The sequence below is a fragment of the Micromys minutus genome, assembly GCF_963924665.1.
Source record: "Micromys minutus genome assembly, chromosome: 14".
Lineage (NCBI taxonomy): Eukaryota > Metazoa > Chordata > Mammalia > Rodentia > Muridae > Micromys > Micromys minutus.
The window spans coordinates 356,918-382,302 of record NC_137983.1 but is presented as its reverse complement, the minus strand read 5'-3'; the positions used below and the strand labels follow the sequence as shown (position 1 = coordinate 382,302).

Below are 25,385 nucleotides of genomic sequence, written 5' to 3'. Positions count from 1 at the left end.
AGCTCAAGGCTCTGTCTTCTCCCATGGAAAGTCCAGCAGCCCAGGGCCCTGCAAGGTGCCAGCATTAGGCACCACCAAAACCCCTATTACTCTCTACCAGGGTTCAGCATTACTCATGTGCACATGCGCACATGTACACACACACACACACACACACACACACACACACACACACACACACACACCATCAGGGTGTTCATGAAAAGGGACCTGCTCTTGGTCTGATAGCTCTGCTGTGAGGCCCTTAGGCTGGAGGACTTACCACATAAAACACACAAAGCCTCAGAGGAAAAGAAAGATAGACACAATAAACCAGTCAACCCAATGACTGTATTAAGGTCTTCATAAAGAGATATTGAAAACTACAAGATCTGTATGTCACATGGCCGGGGGTGGGGGGCCTCTGGAACACCACCTGAGCAACAATGCAGCCTCATGAAACCAGATGAGAGAAGGCCAGGGATGCTAAGAGGCTCTGTGAACAACAAGCAGTGTCAGCACTAGTGCTTCACGGTGACAGGCTCATGTTTGTGATCCCACTCTAAGCCAGCCCTTCCATATATCACTGACCTTTTTTTTCCTTTTAAGTATAGAATGGAGTTTATTCATAGCATGGGGAGGGGAGGTCAAGGGGGGCAGTAGAGGCAGTTAAAGGGGGAGAGAGGGGGAGAGAGACAGAGAGACAGAGAATAGAGAAGTAGAGACTAGCCATAAGCACAATGGGGAGTGGGGTATGGGGGAGAGAGAACAGAAAGGGAAGAGTAAGAGAAGAGCAAAAGAGCATCACTGACTTCTTTGATCACAACAGACCCACTGGGCAGGTGCCAGGATTGTCATTCTAGAAACAGGACCAAAACTCTATAACCGATGTGATGTGAGTTGACATCTCAGCAGCACTGCCACACTGGCAAAGGATGAGTGGGAGGGGCTGAAGAGGAGCTTCCAGAACAAGAGGGACAAAGCAAGATGTCACAAACTAGGATGTATATGGTTAGTGAGACTAGCCATGTTGGTGAGTTCCAGATCTGATTTAGAGACCTTGTTTCGGTGAGCAGGAGTGAGTGATGATTCCCTGCACCAACTTGAGCCACCTTTTATACATGTGCATGTATGTGTTCCATACACATGTACATGGGAAATTACTTCAGTGAACTCCAGGCTGAAATGTACAAGCTAAAAGTAGGCTCCAAAATGGGTGCAGGAGAGGATCTGCAGTTGTGGGATAATAGATGTTCCTGAGAAGTTCAGAGTGCAGTGGGTAGTGCCATAGCACTGCAGGTTCTTGGTAGACAAGCTGGCTGGCTGTAGCCCTAAGTCCCCTCTTTCCTCTTTATGCCACGCGTATGGAATCACCTTACATGCTGTGTAACATGAAAAAAGTCTGCAACCCTACAGACTATTTCTGAGGAATAGCCCAGCAGTGGCTTTAATACTTGGGGGGAGGTGTTAGCTAGCTCCCAGGAGGTTGCTCCATGTGGCACACCACAAGCAACCCAGTGACCAGAAGATCGACCCTTCAGGTCTCCTGCTGCCTTAATCTATGCTGGCTGAGTACCTTCATGATTAGACTGTCTTACCCACCCATAGCCTAGGGCCAGAGAACTGCCTCCTTATTGGAGGCTCTTGGGGAGGATCCAATCCCTACTCATAGAAATGACAGAATTCAAGTCCAGGTCCCTATTTTCTTACTGGCTGTCACCTAAATGTTCTTCCTAGCTTCAGGAGCACATGTCCCTGGGCTTCCAGCCCTCTCTCTTCAACACCAGTCCCAGAATACTGATCATATCGGCTCTCTGACTCTAACCCAAAATTGTTCCTGTCTCTAGTCTACATCTTAGCCATATCTTGTCAGATAAGACAAGGTTCCAGGTCTAAGTTGGTTCCTAGACCAGGAGGTAGATAGCCTATATACCATGGGTACCCCCAGTTTTTCTAGTTTGCCAATTTCCTTGGGAACATGTGATATTTTGTCTGAGGCTGGAGCCGTAAACACATCCAGATTACAACACTAGCCCTGCTGCCTCATGGGTAGGTGGCCTACCTAGAGACATGGCCCCTACACTTAAACCCTGACATAGGATGAGCAGGGATTTCATGCAGAGTGTGCAATAAGATCATTCCCAAGAGAAGACAAAGTCAAGTGTTCCCTGGCCTGGGATCTTGGTGCTGCTGGGTTCCTGAGCTTACTCCACAGCTTCATCTCCACCCAGTGACCTCACCCTGGTATATTTAGAGCCCTGGGTCCCCACATACTCCTGATCCAGCAGTCCTTGCTGAGAGGAATTTGCCCAAGCCCCAGTAGCCTGGCAGCACAGAGAATCCTTGTCCTTGGACAGATACCATTCTGCTCCCAGACAGGAGGGAGCAGAACACCTAGGGGAACCAGGTATTGGGTTGTCACACTGAAAAACACCCCCTCACCACAAATGCTGAGCCATGCACAGACCCGCCATAGTGCCTTATGGGGACTATATGGATCAAGGTCTAGGGGTCCTACCTAGGTGCTCAATGTTCCATGGCAATGCCCTGCCTGAGGGACCACCTAATCAATGTGGGCTTCTAGGATGCCCTGAGGGAAATGCTACATTCTGTGTCCCCTGCAGCTGTAGGTCATTCACCTAAGGAACCACCTGCTACAACTACAAGGTCTACACTGCTGGGGCCTTGTATAAGTAGTCAGTATAAATAGACCAAGCATCAAAGCAGTGGTTAAGGTGAGCTAACCTGCCTAGGTAAAAAGCAAGAGCTGAAGTGATGTAGGGTGGCAGGTAGACTCAGATGTCCTACCCCTAGGACAAAGTTGTTAAGGCTAATCCACTGCCACCACCATAACAGACACCCTATCTTTTCTTGGTTGTTCCTCTTACCTTGATGTCAACATCTACCCACTCATCTCCTGAATGCCTGGGGAGCTCTTGGCAGTGCTCAGAAAGATAGCTTCAAGGTAGGCCTGTAGCTTAAAGTCCTAAATGCAGGCCTGAAGGCCATTTACAACCTGCTGCTATCAAGAATAGCCTGGTCCTTTTCTCCCCTTTGGGACTCATTCTCAGAGCCCAAATATTACCAAACACTCTGCCAACTGGCTTTCCCATCAGGAGAGCTCCAACACCAGGCCTTGAGCCATTCGCTTGCATATAGTGCTGCCTGAACAGACACAGATCAATCTGTATTACCTTAGCAAGAAGTATTGCCTCCCCTCCCTTCCCTATCAGTGACAGGCTCTGCCCATTCATTTGCACTGCTGGACATCCAGTGTGGTAGACCTGCCTGTGTACAATGGCTCCAATAGGGAGGGCACATTTGCAGTGGCCAGCAGGGGCACTAAAGAAGTAGGTGGCATCCCTGCAGGGGCCACACAAGGTTGTATCAAAGAACCACCACAGGCCCAGATGGAACATAAATATTCATGATAGAACACTGAGGAAGAGTGTACTGGACTGGTTGCATGCCTTAAGGCATCTAAGGAGCCGTTGGGTTCTTTGTCCTACATCCCCATCTTCCTGATTGCCATGAGATGATCATGCTCTGCTACATGCTTCCATTTCAATGTGGCAAGCCCAAAGGGGGTGGGGATCATGAATCTTTCCTACTGTTAAATTGATTATGCTGGGCATTTTGTCATGGTAACGGGAAGGTAACACCCCAAGGCATGTACCGAGTATTAGACAGGGACCTACCTATATACAAGATCCAAGGCCTCAAAATGGCCCTCAGCTTCATTCCCTATTAGGCCTGTGCTGACTCACAATTCCTGCTAGGCAAACCCATGACACCTGCAGCTCAATTCACTGTAAGTGTGAGGAAGAGAAGCAAGCCAAGCAGAAAACACCAGGTCTGCCAACTGCTGAGATCCAGACATGGTGAATGACACCCCTCAGAAGCAGTGACTCTACTAGTGACTATTCCCTTTTAAGCTTAAATTTGGCTCTAGTAAAGACTCTGGGAGGTGGAGGTACAATGAGTGTTTTCCTGCCAGTGCCTCCAGGGTTGGGGACCGTCAGCAGGATTTCCTAACTTAACTCAGGATACAAGGCCTTTCATCTTCGGAGACTCCAGGACTCATAGAACCCTGAACACTCCTGAGTTCTGACAGACCTGAGCCAAAAAGTATTATACCCTAGGAGCTATAGCACTGGGCCAGCTCACCAGGGTTCAATACCAGGCAGGCCTCCTGCATCCCTTTGACAGGATCCACAGAGTCCCAAGTGGATAACTCAAGAGCTAGTGTGTACAGGGAGAGGCCTACCAGAGGATGGCTACCCATGGGGAATTTCCAGCCACAAGCTGAAACAGGGAACCAATACACCAAGTCTTAGAGTCTTAGTATCCCCACGGGTTAGCTCATATGTTGGCTTTCCATACATTGAAGTGGGAACATGTGGCAGGGATATCTGCACAGCCTTGGCCAGGTTCTTGGGGCTACAAGCTCAGCAAGGAGGAATGGACAAGCTGAGGAGCAAAGGAGCCATCATGTCTGAGACAAAGGCAAAGGGATTTTGAATATTACTACGGTGTGGTACCTGAGACAAGATGGAGGATGACAAAGTTGGGGGCTTCTCCAAGAGGTGTAACCTTGTCCTGTGGGGAGTGCTGCCATTCCAGAACTGCCTCATGCCATCCTCTGGCAGGGCCATACCTGGAATCAACTCACATCTCTGGCCTCTCCAGAAGACTAGAGTGTCTTTGCAAACTCTGTTACCAGCAAATGCTTGGGAGTCCCTCTTTGAATGAAGCCCAGCAGGAGAGAAACTGAGTATCATGTGAATCTCAGTTCTGTGAGTAGAAGAGCACCACCAGATTTCTCCTTCTAGATTGTGCTCATAAACCCCTGGGGCCTGAGAAACGACTACCCATGGGGAATTTCCAGCTACGAGCTCAAACAGGAAACCAAAACACCAAGTCTAGTCCCAGTAACTCCACAGGTCAGCTCACCACTCCCTTTTCTCCCCCAGCTAATCAAAATCCCCGACTCTGGCAGCTGCCATTGTTCCCCAGAGGCATCGACACTAACGGGACCCAAGTATTGTGCAGCTTTATTTTTTTAAACAGCACTGTGCAGTTTATTAACCATTCAAGTACAGTAGCATCTGGTGAGATTGGGGCAGAATTGGGATCACAAAGTGAACAGATATTCAGTATCTAATGGGTTTGAAGAAGCCACTACATACTCTTCCCAACCGTCTTCCACACTCAGTACGGTTACTACCATTAACCCAGTGCACTAAGTGTGCTCCAGTAGAAAAGATGCAACGAGAAAAATAGCTACGTTAGAAAGACCAACACTTAAAAAAAAAAAAAAAAAAAAAAAAAGACCAAAACACTTTCAGTTTCTCCCCTTGAACCCCTAAAACATCTCACGGTCTGGATCTACCTATACGGTCCTACATCAGCTTCTAGAAAAATTAAATGACACCGGCCAGTACAGTCTTTGGATATTAGGAAGAGGTCGGGGAGAAAGTCAGTTCTTGGGACAATTTAGCCTCAGTCACAGCTTCATTTTATAGTGAGGAAACTGAATCCATGCGGGACAGGGAGGTCCACATGGACCACAGATGGCAAAAGTCTGGCACTTTCTTGTGTAGGGTGGAGCGTATTAAGTTAGCAAGCAAGCATCCTGTGATGTGCTTGCCCCAGCCAGCAACAGCAGAGAAGCACACAGGTAACACAGCTTCTTGAAGTTGGCCCTCCAGATGGTCTCAGTGTTGTGTCATTTGCCTATTCTAAAGCGTTGTTGAAGAGCCAAGACCCCAGATACATCTCAGCGCAGTTCATGCCCAATGGTATCCTGAAGCTAATGTCCTAAAAGCCATACAGCCAGCGCTCCTAGGTATTGTCTGCTAGTGCCACATCTGTGCAACATAGTCTTCAGGACCTACACCAACATCCCTTGAAAAACCAACAGTATCATTGTTTTTTGTTGTTTGTTTTGTTTTTTTAAATGAATACTAGACTAGACAAAAATTTACAAAACTCACTGAATGAACTTAAAAGACTCTGGAAGTATTGATCGGCAAGAAAGCTATGCTTTCAAACCAAAACATGCCACAGATGGCACCCAGAAGCAGACAATCAGTGAGCCTTCAGTGTGCTGTGTACTCCTTGATGACAGTGTTAAGGACACCCATGGACAGAACAGGTGCTGCAGGGCACACTCTGTGAGAAACAATCTCTTTGACTCCCCTGTCTAATACCTGAATAAGTCAGGGAGCCTGATGGGGTACACGTCCCCGGTGCCATTAGTCTTGTGGATCATGTGGTCTCCTGGAAGGCAGCTTTCTCCACCAGTACCCTATGAATGCCTCAAACTTAGAGTGGCCAGGTTTCTCACTCACAGCTTTCTCAGAGGAAGGACAGTAGGGCAATCCCACAACCACTGTCACCACTTATAAACAGCATCTCCCTATAAACAGGACCCACCTGCTTCCTGGGAAATATCCAGCACCTAAAGTGGTCTGTCCCAATCCAAGTGACTCTGCTTGCCCTGAAACAAGCCAAGAGTTCTGACAGGCAGAGCATGCCACCACATGCCACAACTTGACCCATGAGATGAGAAGCCCAGCCTGGGTGCAACAGGATGCAGACCACTCACTGTACCCCATAAAGCATGGAACAGCAGCAGAAACAGATGTCTGCATGCACAGCTAACCTCTTCAGTAACAGAGGCTACCTGAGAGGAAAGAGAGTGGCTCTACACAACACCCACATACGGTTCTTTTGCTTTTGGTCAGGAGCAGAGAAGCAAAATAGACTCTGAAGACTCTGTCCCGTGCACAGGCCCTTCTTGAGTGTATGGAGCTCCCATGAGTGTCACCACTGAGTTTGCCACTGCTCCATCCATATAACTAGAAAACTTGCAAGCCAGGCACAACTTTCCATTTCTACCATCAATCCTCACAGAAGTGTCTTGGTGACCAACCAACCTATCTGAAGACAGCAGGTTGGTTAGGGCTCCACTCCCTGACCTCTCTTTGATAGAAGAGCTGCTAAGAACACCAGCTTCAGGAGACTGGAAATGACCCAGCACCAAGGGAGGAAACACAGTATTTGGTCTACACCTTGTGCAGAAGGCAGATCTCAAACAAGAGCAAGCCAGCTTTCCAGGAACTGTTAAGAAACAGGTTCCTGAGCCAACTAAACACAGGTAGTGAAGCTGTGTGTGCTCAGGCTGATAAGAGCAGATGGTAGGAGCCACCTGGCATCCTACACCAGCCCCAAGCACAACCAGGTAGGTGCCTGCCTGAGCCCAGCTCCTCTCCCAGGAGCCCGAGAAACCACAGACAACACTAACCAGGCCACGCAGGAACAAACACCCACAGGAACCAGGCCTGGCTTCTAGAGCAGCTCCATGATATGAAAAAGTCCCTACATGCCTGCCCATGTACACATCATACACAACATAAATATTATTTATATAAATATAAATAGAGCTTGTACTTTTTTGAAGGATTCTGTACTTTAAAAAGTTGTTTCAAATAGCCTGCTTGGGAGCCAGAGAAAGAATTCTTGGCTTTTGTGTACAGGTGTGTGCTTACCATCCCAGTACTAGAGGTAAGGTATAGGCCAGTCCCTGGGGCTCACTGGCCAGCTGGTCAAGCCTACTTGCCAAGCTCTAGGCTAGTGAGATATATTGCCTCAAAAATGAAGATGATGAGGATGACGAGGAAGATAACAGGTAGCTTTTCTCCAACTCTATATGCATGTTCACACATACATCCCTGCACAAACACACACATCTTGTTAGTTCACTGTGGTGCTACATGCCTGTTGTACCAACACTCAGAAGAGATACCAGCCCAGACTACACAGAGAAAACCCCACTTTCAAACCAAACATGGAGGTAGGAAGTGCTAGAAAACAAAAACACAATAGCAAACTGGAGAGGTGGCTCAGCAGTGAAGAGAGAACTTTTGTTCTTGCAGAAGACCAGGGTTCAATTTCCCAGCACCCATTTGGTGGCTTAACAACCATCCATAACCATTCAAGAAGCTTTTCTGACTTCAGAGGGCAACCATACACAGACATACACATGAGCAAAACACTTATACACATAAAAATAAATAAATCCCAAGGAAGATAGAAGCAGGAGAGTATCAGTTTGAGGCCAGCCAGATCTACATATCAAGTTCCAGGATACCTAATCTCAAAAAATAAATTAAAAAGTTAAACTAAACATAAGCTGCTCTGTGTGAACCCTGCACTCTAGAAGGCTCGAATATGCTGTGGAGATGGAGGCAGGCAGCTGTGGACCAAGGCCTGAACTGTCAACATATCTCCATCTGCCTGAGACCAGTAGCATAGAATGCACTATACAATTCACCTGGAACTGTCCTTCACATCTGCTGCAATCAGAGCAGCTGAAGGTAACCAAAGCACTTTGGAGTTACCACACAAGGAGCTCTTTGGACCCTGTACCCAAGTGGAAACAAGATGCATTACCTGGGACAGGCAGGCAGTTCTTAGGGTCTAAGCACCTTGAGCTCCACTCAGCATGACATATGTCCCTAGACACATCGGGGTGCCAGCTACCCTGGCTCATGACCAACCTCATCTCCCTGTGCTAAGTTAGCACATACCTGCTTCCACACTGGTAGTGTCATCAGTAAGACAAAGACACTTGTGTGAACAAGCAAGGAAAGAAAGCAGCAGAGGAGAGACGAGGCAGGTGGCTATCATCTGAAAAGCAGGGTGTAAGTAAGTGAGTACAGTAAGGCCAAAAGGGAAAGCCCAAACCACAATAAACAGACAGAGCTTGGGCAGCTGGCCCTGGAGAAACCCAGTCATTGAGAACAAAGAACCTGTCCCACGACAGCAAGATCACACTTGTCTCCTCCCTGAGAGCAGCCATAAGAAAGGGGCAATCAGTTCTACTCAGCTCTGGGCAGGAGGTTCTGGCCAAGGCAACTACGCAAGAAAAGGACAGAAGAGGCCTTCCAAACAGGAAAGAGGGGTGAGTGCCACACCCTGTGTTTATGTTAGTTCTTGGGAAGCTCTTAGCATCTGAGCAGAGCTACAGGACAGAGCATTTCCACCACAGGTTCACAAGTTAAGGACTCCAAGCCAATCCCCCACTGACAACAAGTAAATATGAAAAACCCAAGAGATGACTGAGTGAGTAAAGGTATGCACAACCAAGCCTGACAACCCAAGTTCAATAGCATATCCCAGGTTGTCCCATGACCTCCATTTATGTGCACATGCACAAAATAAATTATGTTAAATTAAATAATTTAAATACCAAGGTAAGTATATATGGATGAATCTTACTACATATAAAACCTCAGCACTAAAAACATGTCAGTGTAGACACCAAGACTTTGCACTCCACTGTTTAAAACCAATCCAGAGTGGACTCAGGCAAGATAATGTCAATTCAAGCAGACACTTCTGGGCAAGCTGATTCTGAAATCACATTGAGTTCAGAGACTCAACACATAAAGCTTTGTCACCAAGTGTGTTCCTGGGACACACACAGTAGAAGGAGAAAAAAGACTTCTACAGATTTTTCTCTGACCCACCCCCCCTTCCACCTACACCTACACACACACACACACACACACACACACACCGTTGCAAGCACACATGCACATGTGCAAATGCACATCCCACAGAAACCAACAAAAACAATAGTAACAATAACCTTTTAATTTAATAATCAGGCACATGAGGGATGGCCAGCTGGCAATGATGAGCCCATTTCACCTTTCATCACAGAAGAGTAGACACACTTTCAGGTGACCAATACCATCAGCCATTAAGAAATGCAAAGTAAAAGTCCTATGAGAAATCACCACACATTCCCTGAACAGCTAAAATTAGAAGGACAACCAAGCCTGACAACTTAAGTTCAATAGCATACCCCCAGGTTGCAAATGGCTCATCCATCCATCCATCCATCCATCCATCCATCCATCCATCCATCCATCATCTGGATGACATCAAATTCCTGATCCTCCCCACCCCACACCTAGAAATACTGACAAGCATGTGCTACAACACCCCTGGTGGAAAAAATTGGTAAAATCATCTTAGAAAGTAAAACAACCAAAGGCCTAACAATATGACTCAGTAGGTCAAGACACTTGCTACAAAAAGCCCTGCCACCTGAGTTGATCCCCAAAATCCAGACTCCAAGTAGCAATTGTCCAATCTCTAATGCAAGCATTCATGTGAGGAAATTAAACCAACCAATCCAAAGTGTTAACAACAGATACACAAACTGTGGCTAGTAAAAACGGCTCAGCTGATAAAGATGTCTGCTGTCAAGTTCCACTCCCTGAAACTGAACTCACATAAAAGTGGAAAGCAAGAGATGAATCCATAAAATTGTCCCAACTTCTACATGCACACTGTGACACATCCTCAACACACACACAATCTGTCTCTGTCCCCCCGCCCCCTTACACATAATAAAAAAGAAATGGATTTTACTCAGCAACAAAATAAACCATGATACAGTATAACATGAATAAACTTCAAAATCAATACACTGAAAAGGACTGTCCCCCACCTAACCCAAAAAGGAGTGTGTGCATGGATATTGTACGATTTACACAATTCTAATAGGGGCAAGGCAAGCCCGACCTACAATGGCTGAGAGGAGAACTGCAGCTGTCTAGGGATCGGGAAAGGAAAGGGGAATAATAACAAGAAACAGGAAAACGCTTCCTGGCAGTGATGTGTTCATCATTTCACATGCCTATGGTAAAAGGCACTACAAATGTGCAGTATGTTGTATATCAATTATAGTTTAATAAAACTGAAAAAGTGGGCGCAAAACATAGTAAAATAGGTATCACACAAAAGTAGGAGCAGTGAAGCCAAAACAGGAACACTTCTTTGTTGCATAAGACAGGTTCACATGCACTCCACAGAAGAATGCCCTCTCATGTCAGCATCAGAGTCCTCCAGAGGTGGGAAAGTGTGACAAGGTTCAGAAGAACTACCACAGGATGGAAGGCAGTGCTTAGGGTAATGTGAGAAGAGCAATCACCATCTAGCAGTGCCTAGTCGGAAACAATGGTTCCTGACAAGCACAGGCCCTCAAGCCTACATGCTTGGCAGCCAAAACCACTCACTCCCATGTGGCAGGGAGTTACTGGTCACCTCCTAGCTTTTTTCATACCTGTGGCATTCCCCAGCCTCATGCACTCAGCTCCAGAGGTTTAAGCCAAAAAGGTGCCTCCTATTCTCCTATCCTCTGACCCTGCCAGTATTTCTAAGAGCATTAGCCTAGGTTCCAGCAGGGTTGCTGATAGCTACTGAAGGTGGGACCAGTAATAAACCTTAACACAAGGTGGGGGTGTTTCGTAGGCCCCAGTCAACTGTTTCACTAACATCACTATAAATTCCAACTTTAAAATGGCAAAGACTCAAAACAATGGCACAGACATGTCACACACACACACAGCCTGCCTGCATTTGAGTAGTCAACTCTGAGGGTGGGCCATTGATCTACTAGTGCCCATTCAAACCAGCATGAGGCATGGTATAGGGCCACTGGTCACAGGCAGCAAGGAGGAAAGAACAAATTACCCCACACTGGACCCCAGTGACATCTGTCAGATGTCAACAGGATGAAGTCTTGGCCATTTCACCAGCAGCAGATCACCCAGGCTGGGCTCAAGGCAGCGCCAGTACACTACTTCCCCATTCCTATCCACTATGAAAGCTTGCCCATTCCAGCAAGGGGGCAGCATACAGAGCCTCTCAGGGTGACAGACCTACCTTTTGATTCTATCCCCTCCTTAGCCTGCCCACTTAGGTTTTGCTTACTTCTACTTCAAACTGTCCATCACAATAGCACACAGCAGGGTTCCATCAGTGCTTACTCCAATATTACAAAGAGTTGGAGGTCTCTCTTTCTGGAGTAAGCTGAGCCCTGAAAATACCAAATCAGTAGTATCTGGACATCACAATTGTACCCAATTGCTTGCTGCCCATGAGGGGTGACAGGAACACAAGTGATTCTCATGAAGAACACAGAGAATGCTGTCCCAGAGTGGGCTGGAGAGACCTTAGCCCGGCACAGCAAGGTCACTTCAGTCCCACTAAGGCCCTGGTCAATGTTGTGGGTTAGTATTCTTTCAAGCCACACTTACTCAGCAAGGCCACCTGGCTTTTGGGAGTCTTCATTTTCAAAGCAGTAGTCCTAGAAAGACCACAAAAATATTCCTCACTCTACTTTCTTGGAAACCATGAGCTTATTCCAAAATCGTATGTAATGAGGTGGGAAGCACAAAGCCAAGCATTGGAGCACATACAGACCAAACATCACAGCCACTGCGTGAACCTGGTGACAGGGAAGGCTCAAGGCAGTGGACAGAGAAGCTTGTGCTACTCCAGCAAGCCACTAGGCAATGTGACACTGAGAGACAAATAGCACTGGACAGACTGGTGTACAGGACAAGACTGGCCTCTACCCCTGCCAGACTAAGGAACTCTACCAGTACCCTGTTCTGACCCAGAGTCAATTAATTACATGCCTAACACAGTTGGGGCTGCAAAGCTACCCCAAAGACAAGTAGCACACCGTGGCTAAAAGCTGGAGGACAGAGCCTTGTGAAAGACTTGGGGCTTTCCTATCATCAAATGCCCAAGACAAGATAGCCTGCATGTTAGAGTAAAGTACACTCTGTAGAGAGACCATCATCAGCCCTAACCTCAAAGACCGTGCTGGGTAGGGAACCAAGTCACCAGGAGGTCTCTCCTGTGTCCTCACTGCAACAATCTTCACTGTGTGGCCTAAACATCTCCATCTCACAGTACACACACCTGCTCTCCTCCATCTGCAGGTAGACATTCAACACTCACTGTGGCTCCACCATTTGACCCCACTTTCACAGTAGCCAGCAGCACAGCCACTTTTGAAAAGCATGCCTTCACATGTCCTTCCTTTCCTTACAAGTCTCTGATCCCAGGGGCTTGAGTTGGCTGGAAGCATCCAAATTCTTTTCTGGTAACTGCTTGTGTTTCAGTGTTTTCAATTCTCAGCTGTACACAGTGCTATGATCCCATTATGGGGATGGGGGTATAAATGTGTTGTCTTCTAAAAGGTCACCAGGGAGTTAAGCCCTTGGCTTTGGCAGCACTGTCAAAGCATCTGGACTACCCTCCCATCCTTGTCATTTGTCCCTGAATCAACAAAGCATGGCAGTATGTATCTAACTACCAGCAGGGTATGGAAAAGCAATGCCCAGAAACTCCTACAGCAGTATTTCTGATCCAGCCACAACCAGACAGCACCCAGACAGAAAGAAAAATGAGGCTCAGCCACCTTTCCAAACTAGGAGTCTTACTGAATCATCCATCCCTTTGGGGACAGAATGATATGGTTAGGGATGCTCCTGGAATTTAGGGCTGGCCAGCGGGTTTAAGTAAATCCACCTCTCTCCTAAGGGGTGACTAGGCCTAATGGAGTCTCCTAAGACCCTTCTCCTTTGCGCTGATTAAGTGAGGCCTAGGATGAGACTTCATAGCTTACTGTCTATTCTTTCCCATCTGCCCACCCTCCTTTGGTGTGGTCCTCCTGAGCCTCACTCTATGCTGTAGCCCTAAATCTGCCAACTAGGCATGAGACAAGCTAACTCAAAGGTTGCCCAGACCTGTCATACATCTTGCAGTGGAAAGCCTGGTCTTCCTCAGCAAAGTCAAGGTGGCAGAGCTGTGAGTCCACTGGACATAGCTAAGGTGCCTAGACCTCTCTCAAGAACAGGTGGGTGATTTCAGGACATTTGTATGGAAACCATGACCTGAGGAAAGACTGGTGGTTGTGATCTCCAATGGAAAGCAGGGTGTATTTCCCCTACTTCCCAGGGAAGGATGTGTGGCCCCAGCTATGCCTAGCATGATCCCGACATGTACAACAAAGTCAGGTTATTTGGCAGCTCCTCCTGGATGGGAGCAGCAGCTGTCACTACCGTTTCCCACTGTCTTTCACAACAGGTAATACTGAAGATGAAACTTAAAAATAACCAACAAGGCTGGATGGTGGTGGCACAGGTCTTTAAATCCCAGCACTCGGGAGGCAGAGGCAGGCAGATCTCTTGAGTTGGAGGCCAGCCTAGTCTATACAGTGAGTTCCAAGACAGCCAGAAGTACACAGAGAAACTCTGTCTTAGAAAACTATCACAGGCCACCATGGCTCAGCAGATACAGTTACCAAAGTTGCATATATATTTTGTGTGTATGTGTATGTATGTATGTATGTATGTATGTGTATATATATATATATATATATATATATATATATATATATATATATATATATATATATATATATATATATATATATATATATATATATAATGTATATATAAATGTACAAAGGTAAATAAAGCCAAAGTCATAAAAATACAATGTGTTCACTAGGAAATAAAATAGAAACCAAGGTCCCGGTTCCATTCAGAACTGAACAAATGAGAGTGATAGTGCCTGCCTCTCTGGTTGGAATGCAGATGACTGACTACAGTGCATATTAATCCTTGCCTAGTACTTAATCATGTTGACTCCATCTAATTAAACAACCCAATCCCCCAACCTCCAGTTTTCTGAAATAGTGTCTTGCTGTGTATGTAGCCCAAGCTGACCTGCTACAGTCTCCAGGCTGGCACCTTGAGGCATTCCATGGAGTACGGAATAGCAGTTCTCAAGCCCTGCATCCTAGTATCTCTTGCTATTGGTGGAGACAAGTACTGTGTTCCAGGGAGGTAAAAGCCATGGTACCCACAGAACTAGGTCAGGGGGTGGAAGGTAGAAAGCAGGGCTGAAGTAGAGAAATAAGAAAAAACAGAGATCCTGTGGTGTGCCAGCGTGTGTGATAGAGAACCATGATTCATCTGGTCCTGAGGAGCTGGGTACCTCAAAAATTCACAGTACAAAAGATGAGGGTGAGGTGAGCTGTTATTCAAATCCTCTCTGAGAAGTACTCCAAGTACAACCAATTTCCTTGGCTTCAGGTAACCCCAGCAATGCCCCTCAAAGCTCCCTTTACCTGCATCACTGGACTGGCTAGACAAAGGTCTCCCAGTAGTAGCACCTGAGAAGGTGTGATGGTTTGCATATGCTTGTCCCAGGGAGTGGCACTATTAGGTTTGGCCCTGTTGGAGGAAGTGTGTCACTGTGGTGGTGGGCTTGGAGATCTTCCTCCTAGCTGCCTGGGAATGTCCAGTTTGTTCCTGGCTTTCTTCGGATGAAGACTTAGAATTCTCAGCTCCTCCTGCATCATACCTGCCTGCATCATGCCAGGCTTCCACCTTAATGATAATGGACTGAACCTGTAAGCCAGCACCAATTAAATGATGTCATTCATAAGACTTGCCTTGGTCATGGTGTCTGTTCACAACAGTAAAATCCTAAGACGGGGAGAGGGTGGGGGTTCCTAGACTATTCTCTTCCCCAGCTCTATTCAGTGCTCCAGGCCTCCAAGCACTGCAGAGAAATAGTGCCACAGGCTGCCTTGGAGCACACACAAGAAACTCCCACCAAAGCACGTAACTAAATCTCTAACACAGAAGCAAACTCTTTTCTGCCCTCAGCTGCCCAAGACAGAAGTGCATCCTATGGTAGTAGCAAGAAGAGCAGCTCTAAAGCACCCAGCCCAAGAGACCAAGATCCCTTCCCTGGCACCCTAGGGTCTCCATCCCTTGTGTCTTCAGTATCTTGCCTCTAGCCATAAAATTGTGTCTGGCTTCAGGATGCATCTCTCTTTACCCAAGCTACACACAGCTTGGTGTAAGAAGACTGGCCTCTCAACAAAGTTACCAGAAATCTTCCAGGTTTTTAAAATGCACAGTGGCCCCATACCTTCTGAAGGAGAACTGTCCCATCCTGTCACCAACCCCAGAAATTTCTAAACTCCTAGTCACTCCCCAGGTCTCTGTCAATGTATCCAATACTACCTTCCTTTCACATCTCTGCACCGGCCAAGCATGAGTTGAGAGGCCCAGAGTCCTGCAGTGGGGGATCAGCCTTAGTGGAAGCAAACAAACACCATTACTATTAAACATTTCCTCCAGAACTCCAAATAACCGTGCCTTCCCTAAAGTAGCCAACGGACTGAGGCCACCTGACTGATCTGGTTGAGATCAAACAGCTAGCTGGGTCTGGGGCACAGGCAGTCTGGTAACCAAACACTGGCTCAGTAGTGGCCTTAAAGCACAGCTCAGTGCTGAAATCAAAGGGCAAGGACACCTGATTAAAAGCCCTTCAAACAGTGAGGCAGAAGTGGAATGGGAAGCTGGGGGTGTTGAGGCCTCTCATGAGGGGCAATAGGGAGAATCTCATGAGTGCTAGAAAGTAGGCGTGTTCCAGCTGTCCAGTAAGGGTGGGAGGTCAGCAAAGAGCACCAGGCCACGTGGGATTCAGGATTCAGGAAGAAACCCGGGGCTATGTTCCGCTTGAGAAGTGACAAGCTCAGTTTGAAATTTTAAAATAGCTCACTCTGGCTGCCTAGTAGAGAATGATGGGTAGACTTTTCAGCAGGCACTGGCTAGCTTCAGGGAATGAAATGATGATAATGAAGGGCAGTAGGGGGTTAAGTTATGAGCAGGACTAGGTTCCTGGCACAGGCCACAGAGTCCATACCACAAAGGTTGCTAGGATACAAGGCTGCATATACAGGCCACACTGGAAGTGGAAGAGGGTGACTTGGTTACCACTTGCCCCCAACTGTGAGACACTGAGGAACTGGTGTCAGTACATGCCAGCTATTCCCAATAGCTTATGTAGTCCTTCACTAAATGAGGCTGAGCCCAGGATGCTTGGGGGGATAAAAGACACCAGAATATTATCCAACAAGAAAGACTACATAGTCCTCACAAGGCATAGAAATGTTACCAGAACAGAGCCTAGAATTCTCCTGTTCGTTCCCTGTGTGTTCAGGCCACCTCTAGGAACCAAATTTGCTACTTGGAACTTCCTTCATCAGCTATGACTGAATATGGCCTAAGATGGGTACCCTCTTTTTATGCTCTCCCCCATCACGAGACCCCACACTCTGTGCGCACACTAAGAGTACAGTACACACTAAGGGATCAAGTACGAGCCCCACATCCCTCTTTGTGCTTGTAGTTTAAAATATGAGCCTTCAACTGCTGCTTTAACTACACTAGCCATCTCTGGTCCCTCTGCTCCACCATCATGGACTCTAACCCTCTGGAACCATAAACCGGAATACGCTTTCTTCTGTATGTTGCCTTGGTCATGGTGTTTTATCACAGCAAAAGAAAAGTAACAGATGAAGTTGGTACCAAGGAACAAGTTATTGCTGTGGCAGGCCTGACCCTATTTTTTTGGAGGAATAATAAAGACTGAAATTTTGGACTAGAAAAGTAGCTAAATGAATGCTGTTTACGAGACTTATGGGTCACCCTAGTGGGAGTCTGGAAGACAGCAGTGTTCAGACTGATTATGTATTGTAAAGCCCCAACTCAAGAGGTTTCAGAGGGGACAATTATAGGAACTGAACTGGAGACCATCCCTGGAATGTTTTGGTTGCCTTCTGTCTTGTCCTAAGAACTCCTGGGGCTAAACTAGAAGGTATTGGTCTCCTTTCTTGGTGGAAGCAATTTCAAGGCAGTCTGTCTGCTGCCATGCTTCAAGACCATGAAGTTGTCAACCCCACCCCTCCTACCTATACCCCCTCCCTCAGGGTTTTCAAGACAGGGTTTCTCTGTGTAGCCCTAGCTATCCTGGAACTCACTCTATAGACCAGGCTAGCAAACTCACAAGAGATCTTCCTGTCTCTGCTTCCCAAGAGTAGCGATCAAACCCAGATGGATGGTGTTAAACTCTTAGCCCTCTGGATAGGAGGGCCAAATAAGCTTCTAGAAGTTGCATTGGCCTAGGTGGTTTACACAACAACAGAGAAGTAACTAATACACTGCACATAAAACTGAAAGAAGAAACCTGGACTAGCATGTCCAGAAGGTTGATTACATCTCTGCTCATAGTGGCACCATCCATAGCTGCCAACCTATAAAGGTAGCCAGCGTATCTAGACTGATAAACAAACAAACAATGGTCCACTCAGACAGTAGAATGCTACAATTCATCCTGAAAATGGAAGAAAATGGAGACAAGCTATGCTATGAGTGAATCATGAGCACATTCTGCTAACCAACAAAAACCAGACTTATGTGACATACTTGGAGGGGCAAGGTCATGAACACCAGAAATAAGTAAAACAAGGGTGGCTATTGAGACTAGGCAGGAGAATAAGGAGGCACGTTTAGCAGGCACAGAGTTTGGACTTTACAAAATAAAAAAGAGCCAGGCAAGGTGGCACACACCTTTAGTCCCAGCACTTTGTAGGCAGAATTTCTGTGAGTACAAAGCCAGCCTGGTCTATATACACAGTGAGTTCCAGCACAGCCGGGCTATAGAGAGATATCCTGTGTGGGTGGGATGGAGTTGGATGAATGGTATTGACAGCTGAATGCTGCAGTTGGCACTGCTAAAGTGTGCACTTAAAAATGCTTAAAAAGCCAGATGGTGGTGTCATACAGCTTTGATCCCAGCATATAAGAAGCAGAGGCAGTAAGATCTCTCAGATCTCTGTGGCTTTGAGGCCAGCCTGGTCTACAGAGAGTCAGTTCCAGAAGAGCCAGTGCACTCTGTCTTGGGGAGGAAAGTGTTGAAGAAATCAGGCTAGTATCCAATGCCTTTATTCCCACACTGGAGAGGCAGAGGGGTAAACAAATCTTTGTGAGTTCAAGGCCAGCCTAGTCCACACAATGAGACACTGCCTCATCAATCAACCTAACATGTAAACATTCTTGCAGTCAAGTTTTGTATTTGGCATGTGCATATATATTATCCCAAGTTAGACACAGACACATTAGCCAGGTGTGGGATCCTAGCTGGGCCTTAGTACTTGAACACTACGAATTCTTCTGCTAAAACTTAAATACCCTGAGTGTTTGGTCCCCAAGTCACTCCTGGGCTCTCTGCTCTTTTGCAAAGGGAACTGCAACTGATTGGGTCACATGACCCCAAGCAGGGGCAATCAAAAGAGGGTTCTGGGCCCTGAATCCTGACAAAAGCAGCTCCTGCTATAAGTGCCTGAGCAAGTCACCTCCCTGAAAGCATGTGTGTCCCCTACTCAGACCTGGAAAGTCATGGAAACATAAGCTGGGGTCCACAATTAAACAGGGGTTTGTGAGCACTCCAGAATTCAGCAGGAGCTATAGATGTAGGCAGTGGACCTCAGCTGTAGTTACAATCTCCACATTCATGTACAAGTACCTAATGTGAGCAACCTTGGTGTCTGGGGGACATGAATAGGCATTCTTCCTAAGAGCCATTCCAGCTCCACCTTTGAGTTCCCTCCCACAGCTTACCATGCTGTCTGAGTAAAGCACAGGTATCTGTGAGGTAGGACCCCTACGACTCAGTGATGGTGACAGAACCCAAAGCTTCCTTCCTGTGCACATTTTGCATAGACGGGCTCTGAGCTGTGAAGGCCACAGAGTGCTTGCAAGGGACACTGACACTGCATGTCCCTACAAATCTACTTCTGCAGAATCTACCACTGAAATGGAAATGTAAGGGTTCTTTGGAAAGTGAGTTGTGTTGGTTGGTGTTTTGCTGGGGCAAATACACGAAGGAGTGTTTTCCTGAAGTAGATACAAGTGAAAAACTAAGGCAGACTTATAAAGCAGACACAAAAAGGATGCTCTGCTAAAGCAAGCACATGAAAGGACACATGACGAAGTATTCTTCAGTAACAACACACATGGTCCATCTTTTACTGTATAGTTGAGCTGCATTTGTCGGAACTCCAAAGAGAAATGCACCAAAAAACCTTCTGGTAGTGTGCTGATGTTTCTTACCATTTCCTTTAACTGACTGGCAAAGTGATGTCAGCTGAGACAGACACACATGCTGAGGCAAGATACATGGAGGACATGTGAAGTTTGGGGGGTATAAAAAGGACTCAAAGGACAATGACAAAGGCTGAGCTAGGCTTGCTTATAGAACTAGCTGTGCAAAGCTTGTGGGTCTTGTGTCTTTGCTGATCTTCACTTCCTTGAGAGGTACAACTGAGACCTTCTCCTGGTGTCCCTCTGGATTCCTCGTGCCAAGGCTGAGGCCTGGCTGTCTCTGCGAGGTAGTGCCACTGCTGCTGATTCATGTTTGCTACCCTGACTTTACCGAACTGGACTGCTGCTGCTGTTCTGTGAACTGAACTACTGATTTCCAGACAACCCAGGCAGGAGTTGCTCCAAAACAGGTCTACTTCCCCTGTATCCTTTTCCCCCCAATACCTATGGGTAGGTGAAGGCTACAAGGGAAGTTAAAACATTTAAGAACTTTCATTAAAAACAAAAATTTGAAAAAAATTAAAGTTACACACCACCAGACATTTTTAATGCTCACAATGCACAAGAGACTCCTTTCTGTCAGTTTGCCTTAGGAAGCCACTGGAAATATGTCCTGAGGGACCAGAGCTTTCCCACAGACAGGGCTACAGAGGGTGAAAAGGCCTGGTTTGCTAGGACTCACTGCTCATCTATGTAAATAAACTCTATCCACACCTAGTTCTGCCAAGAGGGTCCTGGGGTGGTGTCTTAGTCAGGGTTTTACTGCTGTGAACAGACTCCATGACCAAAGCAAGTCTTATAGAGAACATTTAATTGGGGCTGGATTACAGGTTCGAGGTTCAGTCCAGTATCATCAAGGGAACATGGCAGAGTCCAGGCAGGCATAATGCAGGCAGAACTGAGAGTTCTACATCTTCATCTGAAGGTTGCTAGTGGAAGATTCCTAGGTAGGTGAGGGTCTTAAGCCCATCACCAGTGACACACCTATTCCAACAAGGCCACAACTCCAAATAGTGCTACTCCCTGGGCCAAGCATGTTCAAACCATGACAGGTGGCTTTCCCTCAGGAAACAGAAACTACTCAGTTACTGTGCCTTCCTTCACCTTACCCATCCCAGGAAACACACATTGGACCACCACTGCAAAGACATGGTCACAAATCTTCAAGGAAGGAGGCTGCATCTCACAAATGTACAGCAATCAAGGCCTGCTCAAGGCCACAAAGTTTACAGAGCTACACTGGGGGGTGGGGACCTTGGAAACCTGTCCATCCAGGACCACTGAACTTTGCTTCACCAGAAACACTGTGAAATAGAACCAGCCTCCCGGATTGAATGTTTCCAACAGGGGTTCTGTGTATGTGCTGAAGTGGGTAGGGTAGTGGCTGTTTTTTTTTTTTTTTTTTTTTTAAAGAATGGGAATATTTTCCAATCCTAGACGACACTAGGCTCACAGGTGTCAGGATGTCAAATGGATTAAAATATAGATCAGAGTCTTATTCTAAGACTCAAGACATACATCAATATTCTTAAAGTCAACCTGAAACAAATACCTGTGCTGTAAGGAAATAACAGGTCCACAAAGGCAACTGTAGTAACTGGACATACTAGGAAAGTACAGGTGAGGAAAGCCCTTCTAAACATATATCCTTACTCTGTAAAATTTATTTTTATTTCATGTGTGTTTTGCCTGCATGTATGTATGAAGACCAGATTCATGCCTGGTAAGAGGGCATCCTGAAACTGTACTTGCAGATGGTTATTAGGCATTAGGAAATGTACCTAGGTCCTCTTTAAGAGCAGCTAGCCCCGTATCTGTTAGTTTTGGGAGTACTGGAGTCAGGACCCTGCATAAACTAGGCAAGTGCTCTATCATGGAGCCTCATCTCCATCCCCAACCCCAAGTATGGCTTTTACCAAACAGCTTTGGACAAGAGTGGTGGCTAAGGCAGCAGTGAAGCCAGAGGTCTCAGACTGAGGAGAGCTGACAGAGGTAAGTGACCAGTGACCTACAAAAGAAAATATGTGAGACCCAGGCAATGAAGAGCTAAAGAGCCAGCTTGCAGAGAAGAGTCAGGAGCCTTTCAGGAGAAAGGACCTCTCTGCTGGTCCCTATATTTTGCTCATGGTGACTGGGGCACACCATCAGCTTACACACACACACCAGACAGAGAGATGAAATAGCATGAATAGTAGTGTAGCTTGTCTTGGCTACTTTTGAGTTCTTCTTGCCACCCTTTATCCCCCACCTCCTGTTTCACCCCCATAACACTAGATAGGAGAAGAGGAAATAGAAAAATTCCTGAATCTAATTTCTTTCCTTTTATTTCTTCTTTGCCTGTGGCTTCCAATAAACCACAACTGACCCCTTCCCACCCCCCACCCCCATAAATGACTAGCTACCACACCCTCGCTCAGGGTCCTAGAATTCATAAATCCTCTTAAAAACTTCCCAGAACTTCCAAATGTCACACAATCACAGGAATTATCCATAGCTGGCAAAACCACACTTCTGCTAGAGCACGAGGCAAATCATGGTTGATACTGCAGATAGTCCACATCCCTACACATGGAATTAATCCCTGTCTAGCTTGTGCTCTTTTCAACCTGTCTCTGCAAAACTGCCTCCTCCTTTTTTGCACTGCCCCTTAATTAGGTTCCCTTTCCTCTCCTTGAGAGAGTTAGACATATCCCATTCCCAAGTCTTTCTCTGATTCTTTGTCTGCCACTCAATTAGACATCACTTTCAATCATGGGTGCTTCCTTCTACAAACTAACTTTTCTTCATTGTTTGGGATTAAAGGTGCGTACTAAGGGTGTCTCTGTATTCCAGCCAGGGCGATTAAAGGTGTGTGCTAAAGGTTGAGCCATACCACAACTAGAAACAAGTTTTTTCCAGTAAATAACAAAAATCTCAGGGTTCACAATGCAGACAAATATCCTGCAACAGTGTGTTTTTTAGAGACCAAATTGTCACTACATTCTCCTTTCTGTTTTAAGCCATTTATTTATTACGCTGGGTGTAGCAGGAAATTATAAACATATTTTCAAAGAAATAAGAGCTTTTCAGGTCAGTGGCCAAGGTTTTCTGGAGACCTCTCCTGCCATTTCTACTGGGGTAACTTTGCCTTTGATGAAGGGAGACAGTAACAGCTGAGCAATCCTATCACCTGCATCAAACTGTATCTCTCCCTCTCTACATAGGCTATACTTTTATTTTCTCCTTTGAAATCTTTATTTACAACTCTCTCTCAAGATCATCCCTACTGTCCCTGAGGGCAAAGAGCAATAAACTCCAGTATTTCTTTATAACACTGAGTTTTGGGGGATGGAGTAAGATGTTTATATGTGGCCAAGTCTAGAGTAGCATTTGCCTACAGTGTCCTGCATTAAATTTCCAATGCTCAGTGGAGATTTTTCAGTCGGTGTATTACTCCTGGCTGAGCTGGCTCTTAGAATTTGTTGAAGCTCTGAGCCAGGCCCTCAAGGCCATTTCTGCTTAGAAATTACTTCTAATATCTCTTTTGGACCCACACTCATTGGTTCAATAGCAGCCCTTGCTATCTTGCCTGTATGCCCCTGGAAGCCTAAGCCTTCTTTCTGATTTATATTTAGAAAAACCATTACCCTTGTTCACATTTTTCTTACAAATGCCCTATTTCCCACAATTAAAGCTTCTGCCTTTTGAGATTTGAGACCTTTGGGGGCTTGGTCACTGTCTCTTTGCAAATGAACTCAATATTTTCTGCAATTGAAGCACTGAGTATTTTGATGTTGAAGCTCTCTAGCTATACCTTGACCTGTGATTTTAGCATAGTACATGTTAGAACCAATATCTGTTGTATCCTTTATCTAGTTGTCCATAGGCATTACTCGAACCTTTAATGATCTAATAACTTTTTTTTTTTACATTCTGCATTCACATTTTCAAACTCCAAGGTCTCTATCAACACCTGCCTTGCTCCAGGGTCTTGTATGGCTTTGTTCACAGCTGAGACTAATCTGTAAAAAACAAAACAAACAAACAAAAAAGTGAAGGCAGGCTGGAGAGATGGCCCAGCAGTTAAGGTTGTTCTTCCTGAGGTCCTGAGTTTAATTCCCAGCAACCACATGGTGGCTCACAACTACCTATAATGGGATCCGATGTCCTCTTCTGGTGTGTCTGAGTGTAATCATACACATAAATAATTCTTTAAAAAGAAAATCAGGGAAGGTTTCTTCTGAGCCTTGTATAATCTTTGTAAATAAGGTGGACTTCTCCCTAGGCTCCTTAACTTTGTCTCAAGCTCTCAAAGCCACTAAGCAACTTTGTTCTATAGTAGCAGCATCAAATTGAATCTGTCTTTGTATATCAGAGTACTACTAGCCTTGATATGGCAAGTGGTCTTTTACTGCATCCCCTAGCTCTATTTCACCGCTAATATCATGGCTTCTTCCCTCCACCATGGTAACCAGTGCAACTGTGGACCGGTCTCTAGTACAGCTGTTACCAATCCCTTCCAGTCTTGGGGAATAATTCTATTTTGAGTAGTCCAGTTATTTGGAATTTGTTTGACGTAAGGCAAGTGCATCCCATATGAAACCATGGCCTCTTTAAAACCGCCTTAGATCTATCATTGCTATAGGATCATCCTATCTCGTCATAACCTCGTTCCACACCATTAGCAGGCATATGTTATATGACTACTGGCAAAGTGGATGGTGTAGATCTCGTAACCCTGGGCCACCTCTCCTTCTACTCTGGTGGGCTCAGTTGGTTTGAGATTAACCCCTTCTCTGGAAATAGGCTGTTTCTGAAAGAAAAGGATGCTGAGACTCTAGGCATTCAAGACTAACCAGAAAAAGAAATCCATGCTGTCAGCACAAAGCACCCTGAAGATGCAATAAGGATGGGTTTGCTTTCTAGAAAGCAAGAGAACATATGGCATGCCTAGGCCCAGTCAATTCTGAGTGGCTCAATGGTGAGGTTAGCCATCTGGGTGGAGTGCCAAGAAATACGCTCCTGACTTCCCAGGGGGAGGCACCTACATGGGGGAAAGCCATCTGCAGGTTCAAGTCAAAGCATCTGAATTATACCCTACCTAGCACAGTGCTGACAGGTGAGTAAAAACCTTTGTGTTCAATGATAACAATGAAGAACATCAAAATACACCATTCCTGTTTTCAGAAGCAAGCAGATACACAGATTAGCTTGTCCTACCCCTTCTTCGAAGGACTTGAATTCCTTCTTTGGCCAACCATGTGGATGCACTAAGAGCCATGCTGCTGGGCCAGACCTAAAAGTCCAATATCCCTAGATCCCCTAGTGAAGCTCCAAAGCAAGCACAACCACCAACCTGTGCCCCAGCTTATACTCTACAATGAATGTGGTCAAGAAGAAGTGAGAGAAATGTTCCAGCAGTCAGTTGCAAAAGCAGACATTGTCCTATAGCATACAACCCAGCTAGAGAGACACAGGGCATCAGAGCAGCCAGTTCTCCACCTGCACACACCAAAGATTATGCTAATAATCTTTAGCACTGTAGTGCTGGATGCTGGGGCTGCTCTCAGGATCCTTGGGAATCAG

General features: G+C 46.1%; 1 protein-coding gene across 1 annotated transcript in view; it reads right to left on the bottom strand.

Annotated features, from left to right (window-relative positions):
• The window catches only part of MED26 (mediator complex subunit 26), a 45,367-nt gene that overhangs the window by 3,007 nt on the left and 16,975 nt on the right, over positions 1-25,385 (bottom strand). The gene's annotated exons all lie outside the window — the stretch shown is intronic.